Here is a 19,695-nt window from a genome sequence, read left to right on the forward strand (position 1 = left end):
TGGCAAACAGACTGTTCATTAGGATGGAACCCCACCCCCTAAACAAATTCTGGAAAAAGTCCATCAGAGGGTTTGGGCCTGGTTTGGTCATGGTCGACACTTGCTGGATCACCTCAGGATGGTCGTTTATCTCATGCTGGTTGTCAGGAATATACGAACAGCATTCTTCTTTGATTAAAGCACATGTACCACCTCTCACCGCTAGGGTGAAGTCAAGAGCCATGCGGTTTTGAAGCACCACAGTTCTCATAGCATTTAGTTCATCAGTCACTAATTCGAGAGCAGAAAAAGTTGCATTGCTCATAACTTTGAGAAGTTTGGACAGTTTTCTCAGCTCCCAAATCAATTTCATTGCATCATACGCAGTGGCTATGCCTGCCCATGATATAATAGTGTCACTCAAGTCCATGTGTGTCAGTTTATCTTTGTTTTTCATGGAGTTATGGTTTCTCCACCCTGCTTCGATTCATCCCACTGGATTCTCAGGTCTCTTGATTGGACTTCTAGGTTTACTGCTGACCTCTCTGACATTTCGAATTTTCCCCTGAGGTAAAGCTGCAGTGTGTCGTATGGCCGGAACCAGGTAACCCAAAAAACAACTGCCGGACCAATTCTCAGGCAGCCATTTGTATGCCTTTTTCCCACAAACAAAATAACAATTCTCTACTTTAGTATTGATATATGCTCACCCTGCATGAAACATCTTCTTGTCAATAATAGAAAGTTGCTTAAAAAGAACAGGATTATGTTGTATTTCACTAACAGTCTTTTTCATTCTCTCAAGATATGAGTCATAGTTTGCATCACAGATAGTTTCTGCCTTATTAGCCTTAATAGAACATTTATAAGAAACAATCACATTGCAATTGCTCCAACCCACCTGAATAGTGTCATTTTTATAAAAACATACAATTCCTTTTTGTGTAACAGGTAGGTACAATGCTATTTTGTCTTGTGATTTCACAGGTGTAGTATCAAAGATCAAGTTTTCCCAGGTCTCATTGACCCCTAGGGGGACAGCAGTCATTAATAAACCCCCGTATGCTGTTGGTATAGCTGCGCAAATCCAGTAGTTCGAAACATTAAAAGTCTCAACATACACATATTTAATTGCTTGGTAAGTGTTAAACTTTGGATGCCAGTCTACGAGTAATGCATCACGTTTGTTCAGTTCAACTCGTGTGGCTGAAAAAAGGAAAGGCCACAGCAAAAAAATCATTGTTATCAGTATAGCTAACAGGATGATCATGCAATTTTTCTGAGGTTGTTCTGCATCCCTTTTTACTCTATACCTGGTCATTTTGTTCTCGTGGTATAACAGTAACAAGGTTTTTGTCCAGTTCAAAGTTCTTAACCAATTTACAGTGTGTCAGATGAATCCAGGACGCTCACTCTGCGATCTTGACTGCAGTGGGTGTTGACAGTAGCACTTGATACGGTCCTTTCCACTTTGGAGAACTCCAATTTCTTTTCTTCACGACCTTCATCCAGACCCACGTGCCTGGGACTACTGCTGCTTCCAATGGTCTGGCTTGTTTTTTATCTGAAACAGACTTTAACTGCAGAAGTTTGTTATTCAAAAATCGCCTCGTATACTCTGCAAGTGAACTGTCAGCCTCCTGGTCTACAGGCATGAGAGGTTTCCACTGAGGTGTATAATATGCTCTCCCAAACAGTATTTCAAAAGGAGTTAATCCTTTTACATTTGGAACAGTTCTCATACTCAATAGTGCCAGAGGCAGACAGTGCACCCAGTTCTTTTGTGTCTCACTAATCAATTTCCTAAGCTTATTTTTCAGAACTCCATTATGCATCTCTACTAATCCTGCAGATTGGGGGTGGTATGCACAAAGGTTTTTCAAAGAAATTCCAAAATAATGGCTCAATTGTTGTATAGTTTGATTTACAAAGTGTGTGCCATTGTCACTATAGATCTTTTCCGGTATGCCAAATCTAGGAATAATTTCTTTAATGAGGACTTTTGCAACAGTAGCTGCATCTGGATTTTTAGTCGGAAAAGCTTCCACCCATTTAGAAAACATATCTATAATGACAAGACAGTACTTTTTATTTTCGCATTTGTTTAGTTCTATAAAATCCATACAGATAGTATGGAACGGATAGGGTGGTGTAGGGAAACTCCCTTGCTTAGGCTTCAGTGCCCCCTGTGCATGATGCCTGTTACAAACATGGCATGCTGCACAAAATTTTTTTGTGTAGTTTGTAAATCCATACGTTGTAAACACTCGATTCACTAACTGTACCATCCCCCCTGTTGAGACATGGCACTGCCCATGGCTCAACAAAGCTGCATATCTAAACAAGTTAGATGGTAAAATTGGTTTTCTTTCTTTGGAGATGTACAGCCCTTTTTCAAGAATTGCTCCTAGTTTTATCCATTTTTGTTTTTCTACATTTGTAGTAAGTGTCTGCATTGTTTTTAATATTTCTAAATATAAAATCTCAGATGGTTGCAATTCCTCACTCAAAAGAAATACTTCTGAAGCTGAAGCTGCTTGCTTTGCAGCTGTATCAGCTCTCGCATTACCTTTTGAAATCCTATCCTGTTGTTTGGTATGAGCTGCGCATTTACAAATAGCTACTTTCTGAGGTAACTGAATAGATTCTAATAAATCTAAAATAAATTGCGCATGATTAATTGGTTTACCAGTAGATGTTATCATTCCTCTATTTTTCCACTGCTGTGCAAAAACATGTACAGTAGAAAAAGCATACTGGCTGTCAGTAAAAATGTTCACTCGTTTATCTTTTGCCAAGGTACATGCCCTTGTTAAAGCAATCAATTCTGCTGCTTGTGCAGATAAGTTGTGTGGTAAAGACTTTGCTTCTAAAATCTCAGTATCAGAGACTACTGCATACCCTACTAGATTCTGTCTTGTAGGACCCCTTCTACATGAGCCGTCCACATAATATGTCACCTCGGCATCATCCAAGGGAACATCTGTGAGATCTTTTCTAGGCAGTGTCTTTTGCTCAATCTCCTGCATGCAGCAGTGTGGTTTGCCATCTGCAGGGGTTGGGAGCAAGGTTGACGGATTCAAAGTCGTACATCGTTCAATTGTCATATGAGGTTGGCTCAACAATATAGTCATATAGGAAAGATGTCAAGCAGGAGAAAGATATGCTACTTTTTCATGCAGTAAAATAATCGCGACTGCATGAGGCACTCTCAATGTGAGAGGGTGGAATAACACTACTGAGGCTGAAGCCTGCACTGCCATTGCAGCTGCGACTACTACTTGTACACAGTGGGGCAAGGATTGTGCCACTGGGTCTAACCGTGATGAATAGTAAGCTATGGGGCGTTGTTTGTCCCCATGTTGCTGTGTTAACACTGATGTCATATAACCCTGCTTACAATCTACAGTTTGGAAAAATCGTTTATGATAGTTCGGTAATCCTAAAACTAATGAGGATGCTATCAGTTGTTTCAATTTGCAGAAAGCTGATTCTGCTTCTGGTGTCCATTGTAATAAATCTTGTGCTGCCATAGGCTTTTTGATTATTAAGTTAGTCAGTGGAGCAGATTCCAAGGCATAGTTTGGAATCCAACTCCGACAAAAATTAGTCGTACTAGGAAGGACATCATTTCCTTCTTGGTAGTTGGTTTGAGTGCTTGTAATATTGCAGTTTTTCTGTCTTCATCTAATATTCTGCCTTCTTTGGATATTACATATCCCAGGTATTTAACCTGCTTTTTCCAAAGTTGCAGTTTGCTTTTATTTACTTTGTGTCCTTGAGTAGCTAGAAATTGTAGTAACGCTATGGTATCTTCTCTGCATTCTTGCTGAGTGGGGGCTGCCAGCAGAATGTCGTCTACATAAAGTAAAATCTGGCTGCCTTTTGGTGGGATAAATCCCACCAGGTTACTTGCCATTTCTTGTGCAAATATTGTTGGACTCTCACAATATCCCTGTGGTAGTCGCGTGTATGTATACCTTTTCCCCAGAAATGTAAATGCAAACCAATGTTGGCTGTCAGGGTGTATCGGTATTGATAAAAATGCATTGCTAATATCTACCACAGAAAAATACTTTTGTTGAGGTTTCAAATAATTTAATAAAGTGTGTGGATCTGGCACCGTAGGTGCTCTAGGTATAACTGCGTCATTTACAGCTTGTAAATCATGGACCATACGCCATTCTCCATTTGCTTTCCTAAATAAGGGTGTATTACATGGCGAATCGGGAGATTCTATCAGTATTCCTTCCTTAAGTAAGGCTGCTATTATAGGTTTGATTCCTACTTCTGCATCTTTTCTTAAGGGATACTGTCTCTTTTGAGGTCTAAATGCTGACTTTGGCGTGATAGTGACTGGTCCTGCTGTACGAATAAGTCCTACATCTGATTTCACTGTTGACCAGAGAGTCTCTGGTATGTCTCGTAAGGCTTTTTCCTCTTCCTCTAGTAAGAGTGCTATTCAGCTGTCCTCACTTACCTGCAAGTGCACAGCTGGGTGTGTCTGTGTTATCCAATTCAACTTCTGCTTTTGTACTCCCTGTTCTGACAGTTCTAATTCGGTCTGTTTTTCCCACCTTGTGACTTTTTCTCCTAGGTCTGCCCACTTCACATTCTTATCTTTAGTTAAACTAACGTGGTAATCGATTAGATTTGTAAAGTGCTAGGAATTCCTGGGGCAATGAACAGCTAACTACACTGTTTCCTTCTGTGTCCCAGTACAGATTACGTAATACTAATCTATTAGCATGGTTTCTAAACAGTTCTTGCTCATATTCTTTATCAGGTCCTGGTTTGCTACAGTAGTATAGAGTGCAATGCAACAAATGCTGTTTATCAGTGTCAAGGGAGGGGGATTTACTGATGGCTACATTCATCAGTTCTTCGGTTACTGACCTTGGACCAGTCGTAACCAAGTCCTGGCTGTACCAATAAAATGTTTCACCCTCCGGTCGCACCATATAGGTATCCATTTGTCGCTGTGCTTCCATAACCTGCATAGTTGGAACTACTGCTATGCCAAATATCTGCATAAGGTCTCTGCCCAAAAGATTTACTGGGCATTTTGCAGAAACAACAATTTTGCTTTTCTGGGTCATCCCTGAAACAGGGTCAGTTATTGCTATGTTGTGGGAGAGTGGCTCCCGATACAGCTGTCCATTAGCTGCTTTCACTAATAGGTAATCGAGTGATTCTGAATTTTCTGGTAGTTTGGAAGGATGTATCAGGGTCCGTGAAGCCCCTGAGTCACACAGGAATTTAACTTCCCTCCCCTCTACCAGAAGTGTAACTTCCAGTTTTGTGTCTGCTCTAGACAGTAGAGCTCTAGCCTCAATAATGCTAAGTCCAAGATTTCATTTTCTTCATTATCTGTGATTTCATGCACATCCTCTATTTCTTCTGTCACATCCTCTACTCCCTCTATCACATTTGCATTTGTCTTTTCCTGATTATTCCCTTCTAGTGATTCTTGACTACCATATAGTCAGTCCTCACCCTCCTTGTCTTCAGTGGTTACCTTTTTATATTTCCTGCAATCCCTTGCCAAATGTCCCTTTTTACTACATTTAAAACATTCACCCCTTTTCTTTCTCTCTTCAAACTCCTCTGATCGCTTATCAGATTGTTTGTTTCCCTGGGCATTTTTCTTACCCTTCTTCCCGGACTGTACTACAAAGACTTCTGCTCCATCTTCTAGTGCAAATACTTGAGTTTTCTTTTTCTTTTTGCTATTAAAATGCCTTTCGGCATGTCTTGCATATTCAAGTAATGACTGTAATCTACTCGTTCGATGGTCTACCATGTGCTTTGTAATAAAACTACTTATGGGTGCAATACTGCCTTTTAAAAATGCATTCTTTAATTGCTGCTCATATGGGGAATCATGTGTTTGTTCTTCAGGTACCTGCATTCCACAATGGTTATTAAAACACTCTAATAATCTGGCATAATATCTATCAACAGTTTCACCTTCTTGTTGTATGCATTGATTAATGCAAGTCCAGTCAGCCCTAGACTTCCATTTCTCAGAGATTCGGTCTGTCAGACCTTTCACTCTATTATCCAGTTCTGCGTTACTATGTGGGAGTGGCCTATGTTCTGCGTCACGGGGATTCCAGTTGCCACTGATCATGTGCCAATCTGGACCTATGATTTGTCTGACTACTTTCTCTACTTCTTCTCCATTTAAATGGTAACTTAACCTCATGCCCTGTAAATCTTCCAAGAATTTTCTAAAATTAACTTTCAGATGGTGAATTTCCTCTGTGGCTTTCCGGATGTCTTCCGGTGTCCAAGGTCTATATACTAGAAGAGTTGGGTCCTGTCCTGCCTGTCCTGCCTGTGGATTTGGTACTTCTATGAGTGGACATATCTCTTCTTCACTCATAGCTCGTGAATTTTTATTTATTTCATATAATTCAATATCCCCTCTTAAGTTACGTGTTCGAGACCTAGTCTCGACAGGATCTTTGACAAACGGTTTTGATTTTGCAGGGACAGTGGGATATAGCAGAGGTGGATCAGCTTGTCCACTCACTTCATATTCTGGTAAAGAAAGCGGAGGGGGTTGAGGGGCCGATGCTATTACCAAGTTATTATCTTCTTTATCTAAAAACATTGCTTTTGAATTTTTAATCTTTTGTTCCCTGCGGTTTGCTTCCTCAAGCCACCTGTGTGCCTGAGGAACTCCCAATTGACGTTGCTTTTTTACCTGACCTTTTGCGTCTGTTTTAAGTTGTTTGACAAGTTTGATAAGGGAAGGTTTTTCTAGTTTGCCATCAAATTTGTACTTGTTAACCCATTTTATATAGTACCTAACATTGTCGGCACGTTGTAATTGCATATATTTCGCGTCTTCGGTTAATAGCGGATCTCAGGATCTTTTTGTGCACTTATTTCCCATGTTGTCTTAACTTATTTAGAAATTGTTACGTAACCCTTTTTATCACGTGGTACCACAATTTTCTCTTTTTCACAGTTTATCTAGAATAACTGCCTACCTATCCTGTTTCCCTGATCTATGACAAGACAGCAATCTTTTTTGTCCCTGATTTATATAAAAATCTCCATGACAAAAACAAATAATGTAACAAGTCCATGATCTGAAACAAAGAAAAGGTAAATTCCTCCTTACCTGAGCCTCCGTGATTGATCATCTCACCGGAACTGTTGACTCGTCCTCCAATAGCAGATTAGAAACAGTGGCTGGCCTCTTTTGAATGGCGATTCAGTCGGAGGTCTTTTCAGAGCAGAAGAACCAATGTGGTCTCTTCCCCGTACAGTTTCATGCCACCAGGCCCATCTGACCTGAACTAGAGCGAGAGATTTCCGGCTCGAAGGACCAATCTGTCATAGGAAAAATAAACTTTAAAAATGATCAATACACGGTAGGTTCAGGTTAAGGCACTTTAATCTTGCAGCAAGGAGACAAAACCGTGCTAATACAGAGTTTGTCTAATTAGAATCAGGAAGTGCAGACATTTTATACATTTTCTAATAAGACATTGCCTACCAAGCTGACGTAACAGATCACAAGTTTTAACATCATCATTACATAGCAGCCGTTTGTCCATGATTTTCTGCTTGCACTATCAATTTTATGAAAACTTCCTAAGAAAAACAATGTGGCCTTGGTGACCACCAGTTTGATAGAACTTCCCACTATGTTATGTTACCATTCAAGGTACTATAGCTAATTCGAGCACAAAGCAAGTACAGATTCTTCAAGCAGTCTTTTGTTTCATGTATCGCTTCTTTTCCGCAGCTGTGCATGTTCTCATAGCACGAACAGAGCTGATTGTTCATATTCAATCATAAGAAAGAAAACAGTATTGTTCTATTCATACACTATTCATACATTTTCCTGACCTAGCAGATAATCACCTGCTTCTCAGTACATTTCCAAAAGGCATAAACATGAATTTTGCTGTGCTAGCAAATACTAGGTCAGGGTGCATCTTGCAGTTTCAGAAAGCATACTGTGGTTTGAAAAATCATCTTATAATTTCATACAGAATTAAGCTTGTACATAAAATAGAATGAAAATGTGTTAACCCTTTTAGCTTCTAATAAGCATTAGACATATATAAAAATGAATATTTTTCTGACACAGGTCCATGCAGTTATTGGATGCACCACATAGGTTACCTGTTGTTTAGCCCTCAGAACATATATGTGATGGTGAGTGACATCTGCAACAGGGATATGATAGCTATACAGTAGGTGATGTACACGTGTCTGTCTGCATGAACAGGTGCCAGCATCAACACAGCCGCACTCTCACAGGGACACACACATATTGACACACTTGGCAGGTCCAGGATTACAACTCATCACTAGTGAGATTGCCACAATATATTACTTTGCAGGTATCACATGCACCACACGGGTCATACGGAGGTTATATGGGCAAAGGATATGGGGAGGTGTCTAACATCAGACAGCATGCTTCAGTATGCCAGTTGGGGTTGTAGTGAGTGTGGATGTGATCATATGCATCAGACAACTCACACACAAACACACAGGGTGCCAGTACTGTCATGCATGGGTGCATTTCTGCACGAGTGTGTGGTGGTCGACTGTGCCAGACAGCTATACAAGGTTAGGTGATGGGTATACCTTGGCATCAGGCAACATGACAATTGTTTGCATTGTGGCTCAGGGCTGCAGTTTTTGCATTTTCCCACACAGGTGGGTATTGTATCCCCCATCCAGTCACCTGGGGGACTATTGTGTGTGGCCAATGCTGTGCATCGCTTGCCATGTATGTTTTCCTTAGTCCATGACATGGACAGTGTCTGGGATGTGCACACCTCCCACATACATGTACAGTGACATGTGGAACTGTACCAGGGGTGTCTGGCCCATGTTCTGTTCACAGATTATCATCAGATGTGCCAGTCTTGGCCACCTGTGGTGGAAACTAGTAATGGACAGCAGGTTTACCCTGCACCTACATAGATTGCATCCTAAAGGCATTCCCTGGTGTCTGTGGCATCTGGCCAGGCATGTTGTCAGGCATGGTATGTCCTTTGTGGGTCACATGTGATGGCACCACAGGTGTTGCAGGTGTCCATTGGGGAACATGGAGAAAGTGCACTGTCTGCATGTACGTGCCTATTGGTCAGATGGACAGGGTGCCATGCCCTCTGTAGCCCACTGCAATCACTCCATAGTTACTATCAGTGGCCAATATGCAGTATAATACCCACATATTGGCTGTTGCCTAGGCATGTGTGTGTGCATGAGACGTGGGTTGAGAGTGTGCTCTGGGTACTGCGGGGTTGCTAACTGTGATTGCCTGGCCTTGATGTCACATGTATGGGTATGGATTTGCACCCCAGCCTCTCAGCTATTTCACATCAGTTATCCCTTTACAGTGGACATTGTGATATATACTAGGCCCACCACATAAGAAATTTGCAAAACCCACTTCATATTGGGCCCAGGTGTCACACACACACCCACACCTGTCATGTCTGGGAGTAAAACCCCTACCTAACTAGTTTCTTACACTACAGCACTACACACTTATAGTACGAGCCACGGAGATTACTAGAGTACCCCTTCCCCAAAGGTGTATATCTCATTGGATGACATCAGCAGGATTGCCAAAGTAGGACATTCAAATTGTAGTGAGTGTGACTAGCCTAAAATGCATTGCTCCCTACACAAACAGTGATACACACACAAAACATCCAGACCTGCCATGGGTGGGAATAGTACCCTAACAGAGTTCTAAATCACACTACAGCAGTATGCAGTTATGGCACACACTACAGAGATTACTGGGCTACAATTTTCCCAGAGGTGTATTTCTAGGTGGACAACATCAGCAGCCTTGCCAAAGTTGAGCATTTGACTTGTAGGGAGTGTGGCTACCCTAAAAAGCATTGCTCCCTACACAGACAGACACACACACAAACCCACACTTGTCATGTCTGGGATTAAAACACCTATCTAACTACTTTTTCACACTACACAGTTATAGGACATGCTACAGAGACTATTGGGCTACAATCTTCCCAGAGGTGTATTTTTAGGTGGATGACATCAGCAGCCTTGCCAAAGTTGAGCATTTGACTTGTAGGGAGTGGGACTACCCTAAAAAGCATTGTTCCCTACACAGAGAGATACACACACAAACTTGCCACATCTGGGATTTGAAAACCTACCTAACTACATTATTACACCATAGAAGTACACAGTTACAGAATGCACTATAGAGATTGCTGGGCTACAATTTTCCTAGAGGTGTAATTCTAGGTGGGTGACATCAGCAGACTTGCCAAAGTTGATCATTTGAATTGTAGGGAGTGTGACTACCCTGAAAAACATTGCTCTCTACACAGAGAGATACATACACACACACACACAGACTCACACACACACACACACACACACAAACACACACAGTTACCAAGGCTGGGGTGCGAACAACTACCTAACTACTTTATTACACTATAGCAGGATGCAGTTACAGGACACGCTACATAGATTACTGAGCTGCAGTCTTCCCAGAGATGTATTTCTAGGTGGATGACATCAGCAGCCTTCCCTAAGTAGAGCATTTAAATTATAGGGGATGTGACTACCCTAAAAAGCATTGCTTTCTACACAGACACAGTTGCCGAGGCTGGGGTTAGAACTCCTACCAAACTAGTTTATCATAGTACAACAGTACACAATTATGGGATGCGCCACAGAGATTACTGGGCTGCTTTTCTCCCAAAGGTGTATTTCACGGTGGATGACCTCAGCATGCTTGTCATAGTGTGGCTCTGGGGTGGGCAGTGTGTATGCATGGGCCATAACCCATTCATCTCGGGGTGGACATGCCACATGCGGGCACAACCTGGGTCATATTTCACAGGTACATGTATACAGCTGCTAGATGACTACTTCCTTGCACAGTCATGTTGCACAGCTGGCACGTGCACCACATACTCTGTAATGCTGACAGATGCCGGTGTCTAGTATCTGCAGTGGGTGACATCTGGCCCTCGTGTGGTTGTGGTCCTTTGACTGTGTGCTGTGTGGGACAGGCATGGATGGCTCCTTGTCACAGTCACCCTCTTTCACACATCTATGTTTGTCTACCTTTGGCTTATTATAGTGTGTTGTCCTTAGATATATGTCTGTATTCCTGTCCACTGTGTGTGGAAAGCATGTGTGTTGCATACTGAGGAGTGTCTGCATTAACATCTGTGACTGCCAGTTATGTCTGGTCCACTGGTGTTTGTAGACAGGGCTGTGTGAGCATGCCCAGTATGACCTTTCACTGTGTTGTTGACTGACATTGCCTTCATTTTTCTAAGTGTGTGAGCATGCCCAGTATGGCCGCCTGTATAAAATGTGCGGATTGAGTCCAGGTAGTTTGTACTGCAGTGCTGACCTTTGTGTTGTACACTTACAAGTTGCATGCTGTCTCTGCAGGGTATCCATCGTTCATTTGGCATTGACTGTTACTACATTTCTGCATAGTCGGGGGACACATCTGACTATTTCTACATTTCTACACAGGATTGGGGGGGCACACTTCACTGTTACTCCATGTCTATGTAGTGTGGGGGGGTACACCTGACTATCTCTACATTTCTACACAGGATGGGGGGGCACACCTGACTGTTACTAAATGTCTATATAGGATGGGGAGGGGGCACACCTGACACTTGTACACATTTGCTAGGGCTATACTGGTATGTCGGGTACTCCATTTCATTCTGTAGGCTTACCTGTCGTGCTGACTACAGGCATACCAGTGTACTACAGATCTTAGCTTTTAATTACCTACATATTAGTTTCTGACTTCCTACCCTTCAGAACTGACATCTCAGTGTCTGACCTGCTGTAGTCTGTCTGTGTAGGCCTGGGGAAGAGTTACCCATAGGCCTCATTCAGAGGCCATAGCACAGCCTTTGTTTGTGTTTGTCTACTCCTGTCCTGCTGGCTGTGACTGTTATTGGGTATGTGAACCCTCCTGCCTGGCATGTGTGAGTCACTAACCTTGTGGGTGTCCCAGTATTGAGGGTGGTGGTGCAGGGCTGCCTATGTCGGATGCACATAGTACACTCCCTACACATGGTTAAGCACAGGTAGTATAATGTTTGGCATCCCTTTTACTGTATGTGAGAGTCAAAAAGAGGTGTTATTCCCTGGGTCCTTCCTGTGCCAGTGTACGTGCTATGCGTTGCCTCTTTGCCAAGGCCAGGGCTTACTGGGCACGCCTCCTTCTGCCTACTGGGGCAGGCTCAGGTTGTTCCTCCTCTGAGTCACTCTGTACCTGTGCAGGCCTTAGCAATAGTGGAGGGCTGTGTAGCCCTGACCCATTTTGTTCCTGCTGCAGCTGTTTCCGCAGGATCATATTGTGTAGCATGGTACATACAAGGACAGTTTGGATACATGTAGCAGGTGAGTACTGCAAGGCTCCACCAGATGTGTCCAGGCACCGGAACCATGACTTAAGCATCCCAAACACATGCTCTACTATAATTCTGGTATGTGCGTGTGCTTCATTATGGAGTTCTTGTTCGGCTATGTGTGCATTTCTGATGGGTGTCATCAGCCACGGCTCCAGTGCGTATCCAGCATCCCTCACTTGGTGACCACCAGGGATGTCCCCATTGGCAAATCTCTGGTACAGCTGTGTCAGATGCCAGATGTGGGAATTGTGATAGCTTCCGGGGCAGCCAGCACACACATTCATTATTATGCCCTGGGCATCGCACATGACCTGGCAGTCGATGGAGGGGAAGTCCTTGTGGTTGATGTAGACACTACCCCTCTCACTGGGTGGTGCTTTGATGCATATGTGTGCAGTCTATAGCACCCACTACCTCAGGGTATTCTGCTATTTGGTGAAACAGTTGCTATTGCTGGCCAATGCCTCACGGGTGTTGGGGAAATATACGTGCTCACTGACATGTGCTGACATGGCATCCAGGAACTGGTGGAGTACCCTGGATGCTGATGCCTGTGAAATACCCATCATATCCCCAGTTGGCCTTTGGGAGGTACCTGTAGCTAGTATTTGTAGGCCTACACATACCTTGGTATCCACTGGGATGGGTTCCCCTCTGTTAGTTCTGTGTGTGAGGCGTGGCTGGCACAGCTCAACAATTTGCTATACGAGGTCCCTGTCCATTCTATAGCGCTCCACTATCTCCAGCTCATGTAGCCCCTGGTAGGTTACCCTGGGTTTGTACACTCTTCTCCATCTCCTCACTGTGGGTTGGTCAACAGCATTCACATCCTCATCACCCTCAGCCTCTTCCACAAGTTGTATGATTGCTAATGCAGCCCTGATCATTTTGCTGTTGTGAGTGTTAAAAGTTCCCTGCTTGTTTACACCGGTGGTGTAAAGTGTGGGCAAAACCAGAGGAGAAGTTGTTTGCATAGTTTATAGTAGTGTTCTGGGCTGGACTGGTCTACTGCCTGTGTAATTGGCTGATTCTGATACATTTTACCTGCCAGCTAAGCTAGTTCTGCTTGATTACCTTCCTCCTGCTGTTTTCCCTTTCCATTGCCTTTCTGTATAAGCCCGTGTGTGCACGGCGCAAATGTGCACACTGCTGCTATTTCCTGGTTTAACTTCTTTTTTCTTCCTGTAAAACCCGGTGTGCGGCATACACACCCGCTTAGGCTTTGTAAAGACTGCTAGGCAGGTTTAGACACAGCCCCTAGCTTAGCTCTGCTAAGCTAGGAGCAAACTCGAGCCACAGGGCTCCAATCTGCTTACAGTATGTCTGACACACCCTCCATGATATCATCTAACTCCTAGGCTGCACCAAGCTATTTCTATTCTTACACTGTTGGGACCTGACTCACCTGCTGGGGAAAACTGGGATTCACTATCCTTCCCCTCATTTGCATAGGATTGCCTGCTAATGCATAGTTACATGTCTCACACTGAGCCTCCCCCCTTAGAAACCACTACTTACTGCCCAGGTTGTCTTCTTCCTGCCATTGACTTGCATGGCAGAATAGTGATTTTAGTTAGACTGCTTATTTTAGGTTTATTTTATTATCCCCCCCCCCCCCCGATTCCATTTGAGCACCTCTACCCTACTCTTAAACAGCCGAGATCAGCTAAAAAAATTAAAGTTGATTTTTGTATTTTTATTTTTGTTTGCAATGCCAGTGGTCTTATACTTGGCTATTGGCATGCTTACTACATGATATGCAGCCTTTATTTGGGGCTACAGCTCCATTTTGGATTTTGCAGTAATGTACTTGGTTATTAACCGAGTACATTTCTGCAGATAGCACTAGTCTTGCACGGACTGTTGCAAGCTTCCTGGATTGCAAAATCACCTCATTTGCATAGATTTCTCCTGCAAATGGGGCGATTTGCATACCAGGGCTTAGTCCGTGCAGGATTAGTGCAGGAGTGCTCGTGCACGCCCCTGCAGACTGTTCCTGGATCGCATGGCAGACATATTGCCTGCTTGAGCTCCTGCACCGATCTTGCACTCCGTGCAAGCTTTTGAGAATCCGGGGGCTTGTCTGGAATTATGGAGTGTAAAACAATGAATCAAGCATCTTGAGATAATGGCTGACCTAAGAGGATAATGATGCATAACTCTTGGTCATTTGAAAGCAGGAACGTAGATAAGTATTGATTACCTGCACCAATTTCACTAACTTACTGCTGCAGAAACATGCTATATTTATAAGAAGCTAACACAAATTGAAAGACTACAATCAGAATAAATAAACACTGCAACAGTTGCTCAATACCATACACTTCTTTTATTTCTTCTTTTCTCAGAACTTGACCCTTCACATCATATAAATTGGTATAATCAATAACTAACTCATAGTCACAGTAACATAAATAAATTAAAAAAATGTGGGCTGCCTGTTTGATTTACAGAGTTGAATGACCACTATGCATATTGCTGAGTGGTAGTCAGAATTATGTTGTAAACATTAAGTACTGAAACTTCTGCAATTGTGAATGTTTAGTACTCAAATGTCACATAAGTACATAAGTAAAGCCACACAAATTTGAAATTTAAATGTCTTTGCTTGGTAAAGTGACTGTAATAGCTACATAGTGTGGAAGTTATGTCCTTTGTGGCCAGTGCATTTGGCCCCTTGGGCTCTACTCTCAGCAGACAGTTTGTTTTAAATCCATGTAAAGCTCCCTTCCCTGCCAGGTATTTTACCTATTTTACTCGGTCAGAGGGTACTTGGTGTGCCCAGCTGGTAATGTATACAGCACAAAGAATTTTTTTAATATTTAGCATTGTAGAATTACAATGGAACATACAACATAGATTAACTTCATTGTGATGTCAGGAGAATACCTCTTATCCATTTGATGGTAAAAATCTTAGCAGTGGTCTTTAAAAATTGTAGCAGACTGCAAGAAAAAAAAAAGAGATGCCCCCCCCCACATCCCTTAAAATCACTATAGGATTGTAGCCCTGACTATAGTTAAAAGCTTCATGACAGCTATTTGCTACAGTTGTTACAGTCTTAGGGGATGGGGTTGTTTATAGCAATAGCTTTTAGGGCTTCTAGCTGGACTATATTGGATGGACCAATAGCACAGTAGAGCTAGAAAAACAGACCAAAAGTACAGCTGCCTGTGCTACTGGTCCATTTTCCTAATTGCATTGTGCTTTTAGTCCTGTCAATGGAAAAATAGTGCAATACTGCTAGAAGACTAGATCATATAACATAGCTGGCAATGCTATTGATCTCTTTTTCTAGCAGGATTGTGCTGTTGGTTGTTCAGTGGACCAATAGCATAGTTCAATTAGAAAAACGGACCAATAGCACAGATGTCTGTTATTGGCTTGTTTTTCTACTAGCATTGTGCTTTTGGTCAAGTCAACAGACAAACAGAACCAAATAGAAAAAGGAACAGACAGGATAGACATTTAGAATTCTACTGTGCTATTAGTCTAGTTTTGTAACGGTACTACCCTACTGGTCCATTCAACAGACAAAAGCACAGCGTAGCTAGAAGCCTGCTTTGAGTCTGCTGACTCCATTTTGATTTTGATGAGTTTCACTCTCAGTGGTTCTACAGGTGAGGTAAGGAAAGAGCTCACACTGTAGCTAGCAAATAGAAAATCAGAGCAGTGGAACAAATGTTAACATATTGGCTAAAATTGGAATGCTTTGCCAAATATAACAAGATTGAGAGGAAGAGTTAGGAAACAGCTTGTCTACTCATTGCTTTAAATCAGAGCCTTTTAGGAGCTTTAAAATGCTGCCTGCTTTCTCATCTAAACAGTGATGCATGCAGAGCTGTTTATGTCACAAATGAGCTTAGAAATTTATAAAACAATCGTTCAAATACATTTTCATAACTTTTGAATTGTAAATGCTACTCAAAAAACTATAAACAGCAATGCTGTTCAAGAGACATCTACATTATCAATAAGTGCCACTAACCCCATACTTTATGCATATATTTATCACAGTTTTTTATGTATATTACTATATCTCAGTAACTTACAAGCCATGGTGGTGCAGCGGTAGCATTGTCGCCTCACAGCAAGAGGTTCTTCTGTTTGATTCTCAGCTGGAGCACCTTCTGTGTGGAGTCTGCATGTTCTCCCCGCGGTCGAGTGGCATTTGAAAGACATGCGTAGGGTGTGCCTTTGTTGAAGGCTGGGTGTTGAGCTGGCACTGTAAAAATCTACTGCCAATCATTAGCGGACCAGAGTTCCACTGTGGCGACCCCTAACCGGGTCTTTAACTGAAAGAAGAACTATATCTCAGTAACTTACAAGCTATATGCCAATCCTCTGCATTATTTTCCAGTGAGGGTTCATCTTCAAAACATGTTACCCTCCCATTCAGTTTGTTATGTTTGGTTTGCAAGATGCCTCAGTGTATATGAAAAATATAATAAAATGCAGAGTCATTTATATGGAACAAACATAATACCCCAGCTTTTGTGCCAGCTATGAGACATGTACCATTGACAATTCTGTCTGTAATCATGTTCACAGATTCATAGGTGTCTACTAGGTTAATGAACACTGGGGTATTTATAAGCCTAGTCATGCAACCCAAATGTATTCCATGCATTATTGTGTCTTAAGGGTTATTTTAAGGGGTTGTTAGAACATGCTTTAACAGATGCCTCTACCCATCAGAGACATAGGTGTCAGACCAAAGGTGAATTTCCAGTTTCCCATCCCCTGGTCCAGGTTGTGCTTGAATAGGTTTAGAGAAAGGCCCTGATTCATATAGATAGGAAGCCTATTCCTGAGAATGGGGATTCTCTGAGATACATACCTCTCCCTCCAACATGTGCGAGTTAAGTTGTAAACAATGTTTAAATCCTTAGATCTAGTACTTCTGGTATTGTTTGTTTTATGAATATGCAAAAGGACCATTAGAGTGGGAACCAAGGATGCCTTGTATGTCATGTATAAATCACCTCTCAGCAGAAGTAAACAGAATACAGAGAGAGAGGGCTTTGAGGTGATCTGCATAGGACATTGTTTTCATGCCCTGTGTTCTTTTTGTGAGGAACCCCTGTGGACATTCCAGTTGTTATCTGCATGGTCATGTACATACTGCAGGGCAATATAGTCAATGACAGGTTGATGAGGGCTGAGTACAGCGGCATTACGACTTCTCTGGATCTGGATGCCATGGCCTTACTTACAAGTTGCTAAACTGCAGTACAGTCAAAACTGCATAGTTTGCTAAACATCCTTGTTAATGTGATAGCACTCAATATTTCCTAAATACTTTACAGCTTCATTTCAATAAATTCAAAATACAAATTATGGTCTATTAATTGCTTTCTCTAATGAGTTTTTGACCACAACTTTACCATACTGTCAGACATATAATAATTTTATTAACATGCACATTTTCATAGACAATTCTATAAGCAGATTTTGATACCTGATTTTCATAGTTTAAAAATACAAATATTTGACATCTTTTACTTTCACCCACATTCTTAATTGGGTTCTCACAGCTCCTACCAGTTTGCATCTGTAAGATCAATACTGACGCAGTTTGATTATATACTGTTTTGCATAGGTGTGTTACAACGAAATTGTTATGCCTACTTTTTTTATCTTAAACAGTTCATGCTACTGTCAGTTTGTGCCATTACTCAAGATGTTTCTTATCCTGACTATGCCACATGCAGGAACAGTGTTATAAATATAATTATAAAGAAATTAAGAAAAATTAAGTAATTGTTCATTAAAAACTGGTATAAAATAATGTTCACCCTTCTGTTAATCCATGTCACAGATATATTTCCTGATGCTTTTTTTTTTTCAACTGACCATTGTCTTTTCTGTGGTTTATAACAGTGTTATCAATGTAAGTTATTCGATGAAATATTTATGCAAATGTGCTAATATACCACTTTGCTTAAAGTATTGTTAAAAAATAATTATTATAACTTGATTGCTGTTCAGCTCAAACATTCAAGTTACTGCAAGTTTTTGCCCTTTTAGCATATTTCCCATCCTCATTGCAAATACCACATACCACTGCCTATATGGGACAAAACACTCAATTATTCACATAGGTAAATGCACATAACACCACAAACAAGTCTGTGATGTCTGTCTTTCCTTTGCTTCAAAACATAGATATTCGGGGGGCGTGGCCAAGGATGAACACAGGATAGCAGCAGATTTCTTCAGCTCCACCAATTTCATTACATTGACAGGAATTAATTACTTAAAAAATTAATTCTTGAAGTAATTTTCTTTCTAAATATGTTTGTTTTATATAGTTCTTGAACTATATCTAAAAAAGAAAGGAAATCTTAATAATATTCCTGTCAGAAATTACTTTGGAAATTTTCCTGTCAGTTTATCAGTCTGAAATGAGTTCCAGTAAGACAAATTCTCAAGACTCCAGCATCAAGAAAGAACTTCAGTCTCTGATAATTATAGTCCAGCAACTTACTGCTAAGATGGATAAAATGGATACTAAAATAGACACTTTCATAGAAAAACTACAAAACAAATAGACTTGTTACATATGGACCTGCAACAACAGAAGATCCAGATGACAGGCATAGAAGAAGCTGTGAATGACATGGAAAATAAAATACAAGAAGAGGAAATCAACATTGAGTTTCTGCTGAAACAAAATACACATTTACAAACAAAGCTGGATGACCTGGAAAATAGATCTAGGCAATAACATTAGGATTTTTGGACTGCCAGAAAATATTGAAGGTAAAAATATTACTTCTTTTTAACAACATGGCTCCCTAAAACTTTAGATTTACCAGAAGCATTCTCTTTGGTATCGAAGAGCACATAGATCTATAGCTAATATCAACTCTAACAAAACTATCCTAGATCAGTTATAGTTAGATTTCTATCATCTTTTGATAAAGAGATGGTTCTTAAATCTGCTTGGGCTAAAGCTCCTGTTAAGTTTAATGAGACAACTGTGCATTTGACAATGACTATTCTTCCATGGTAATTGCTAAAAGAAAAGTTTTTCTGCCACTAATAAGGGAGCTTAAAAAGCACAGTTTAAAACATACCTTCTGTTTCCTGCCAAGCTTAAAATCTTCCTTCCTGATGGTCCTAAGGTCTTCGATGATTTAGACTCTGCTTTACTGTTTGTCAAAGAAAAAGGATTTTGGATAAAATAGAAGAAATGGAATGGGCTAGTTCTTCATTAAAGAGATTGGCAACTGAAGCTTCCTGGAAGACTTCAGAGAAGAAGAAGAGACTAAAAACAAATGATTTGTTA

Source organism: Protopterus annectens, chromosome 1.part0, assembly GCF_019279795.1.
Source record: "Protopterus annectens isolate FY-2018-M chromosome 1.part0, PAN1.0, whole genome shotgun sequence".
NCBI classification, from domain to species: domain Eukaryota; kingdom Metazoa; phylum Chordata; order Ceratodontiformes; family Protopteridae; genus Protopterus; species Protopterus annectens.